This window comes from Mandrillus leucophaeus, unplaced genomic scaffold (assembly GCF_000951045.1).
Source record: "Mandrillus leucophaeus isolate KB7577 unplaced genomic scaffold, Mleu.le_1.0 Scaffold30, whole genome shotgun sequence".
In the NCBI taxonomy this organism is placed as follows: domain Eukaryota; kingdom Metazoa; phylum Chordata; class Mammalia; order Primates; family Cercopithecidae; genus Mandrillus; species Mandrillus leucophaeus.
In genome coordinates this window covers 4,457,517-4,460,110 of record NW_012103143.1, presented here as the reverse complement: position 1 = coordinate 4,460,110, position 2,594 = coordinate 4,457,517, and the positions used below count along the sequence as shown (strand labels likewise).

The 2,594-nt window shown below is 42.4% G+C and overlaps 1 protein-coding gene and 1 long non-coding RNA gene across 2 annotated transcripts in view; both read right to left on the bottom strand.

The window, feature by feature from the left end:
* PPFIA1 (protein tyrosine phosphatase, receptor type, f polypeptide (PTPRF), interacting protein (liprin), alpha 1) overlaps positions 1–2,594 on the bottom strand; it is a 146,805-nt gene that overhangs the window by 4,498 nt on the left and 139,713 nt on the right. The window lies entirely within an intron of this gene.
* LOC105544511 lies at positions 329–2,151 on the bottom strand. The gene is made up of 2 exons (XR_001006772.1): positions 2,080–2,151; positions 329–651 (listed from the first exon to the last, which is right to left on the bottom strand). It is a non-coding gene; the product is annotated as an uncharacterized LOC105544511 (long non-coding RNA).

Genomic DNA, 2,594 nt, shown 5'->3' with positions numbered 1-2,594 from the left:
CACAGAACAGCAGCAGCAGGGAGGGCCGAAAGGACAGGCAGAGCTCACACAAGCTGTAAACTGTGTGTTCTTTAAAATATACTGTTATATTCTCCGGTGTGGAGAGCAGTGAATCATGTGGTTTGGAAGCTACTACTACACTACTATTTCCAGAAAGAGCTTTCTAGCACGGCCTGTCACAGACACGTATTTACAAGTATGCCTCAGTCTCCCTCTGAGAACACAGACGAATACTGGGCTTTATTAGTTGGAAAAATATGCTAAGATTCAACCAGACAAGAATGTTTAAAAAATTCTATTATTATGGTTAAACTTTTATAAACAAATGTTAGAGTTAATTTAAAAACATTTATATTTGGACATGCAACCATACTCAAGTGCCTTGTAACATATTAACTGGACCGTTTTAGATCATTATTAATGTTCCAGACAAAAAGCTGCTCATGCTCCCAGCAAGTGGCAGGTTAGCGCGACCCATCACATACCGTCCATCTGCATCTTCTTTGGCTGCATTGAGGGGGAAGACATAGAAGAAGTGACCCGGAAGTTTGCAGGGAGAGTCTCTGCTGACCCAGCAGCTAAGCCGCGAATGTCCTTTGGTCTAAACTTTTTTCTCCATGAAGGTGCTCTCCTAAAGCTTTTATCATCATCCTGGTAAATTAAACAACAAAAAACAAGATTCATTTTAAAAAATAAACGTCAGAGATGTAAAGTTAAATGTCCTTTAAAATGACTGCTGAACTCAAGAATGTACGTATTCTTGTTCACGTGTATTTCATCCCTTCTTGATGACCACACAATATATTGCCCAAACTGGAACTTCAGCGTGAAATGGGGCATGGTGATGGTCCGGCTGGGCCTCAGCTGGCGAAGTGAGGTCGGTGCTGGGCCATGGGGATGTGCTCCTTCTCCCCAGCATCGTGTTCTACTTCTTACCTTGCAGGAATCACTTTCTTGCTACATAATACATTTTTATTTATCTTAAAAATAGTTTATTTTTCATTTTTATTTATTTTTTTACAGACAGAGTCTAGATCTGTTGCCCAGGCTGGAATGCAGTGGTGTGATTATAGCTCACTGTAACCTCAAACTCCTGGGCTCAAGCCATCCTCCCACTGCAGCCTCCTAAGTAGCTGGGAGTACAGGTATGCCCCTGCCACGTGCAGCTCTACAAACAGTTTTTAAGCTATAAACAATTCTATTTTATGCCAGGATACAGCCAACGAGTGCTTCATCTTTAGAGGTGGCCTTCTATTCTCTCTGTCAAACTCAAGTTTTCTTAAGGTCCAATTAAGAGACTCCTAATAGTGTGAAACAAATGAGTCATGGTTTGAAGGGGAAATTAACATTTTGTGTTTTTAATATACTTCTGAAACACGCCACCCCACCAATGCACAGGATTATGGGGGGTATACTCTGGACTGGGGTAGGATACCTAGTGGTCCCTAAAACCCAACTTACAGACTCTATTCCTAAGCTGCAACCAATGTTTTATGATGTGAAAACCATTTTTGAGGGATGTCAAAAATTAAAGAGCAAAAATAACAAAACTACCTTCTTGAAGGTATTACTTTTGTGGTTTTTTTTGGGGGGTGTTTTTTTCTTTTTGAGATAGAGTTTCTCTCTGTCGCCCAGGCTGGAGTGCAGTGGCGCAATCTCAGCTCACTGCAACCTCCACCTCCCAGGTTTAAGCGATTCTCCAGCCTCAGCTTCCCAAGTAGCTGCGATTATAGGCACCCACCACCACGCCTGGCTAATTTTTGTGTTTTTTGGTAGAAATGGGGTTTCACCATATTGGCCAGGCTGGTCTTAAACTCCTGACCTCAGGTGATACCCCTGCCTCCGCCTCCCAAAGTGCTGGGATTACACGCATGAGCCACTGCGCCTGGCCCAGGTATGAGTTTTTAAAGGCTCATTTGTTAATAAATTCATAAGAGCAAATCCTAACTTCTAACATCCAGAGAGACTGCCTAGCTACATGATGTCCTGAGTATAATAATAACAGCTTACATTTCACACACATTTAAACATTTACACACGTTTCATAGACATTTAAAGAACATTAGGCCAAAAACTTACTTCATCAAACCTTCTATCAGTCCCCATGACCAAAAGGTTGTTAAATTCTCTTTCCAAGACAGCACGAGCCTGAAATAACCAAAGAATAACAAATAAAACTTTCATCAAATCTAATTTGAAGGGTGTTAGCATCATAATTGTTTTTTAAACCAAGACTTAAACTCCCTCACTGCTGGCTGGGTGCGGTGGCTCATGCCTGTAATTCCAACACTTTGGGAGACCGAGGCGCACAAACCACCTGAGGTCAGGAGTTCAAGACCAGACTGGTCAACATGGTAAAACCCCGTCTCTACTAAAACTATAAAAATTAGGACCTAGGTGTGGTGACTCATGCCTCTAATCCCAGTACTTTGGGAGGCCGAGACGGGCAGATCAGTTGAGGTCAGGAGTTTGAGACCAGATTGGCCAACGTGGTGAAACCCCGTCTCTACTAAAAATACAAAAATTAGCTGGGCGTGGTGGCGTGTGCCAGTAATCTCAGCTACTTGGGAAGCTGAGGCAGGAAAATCACTTGA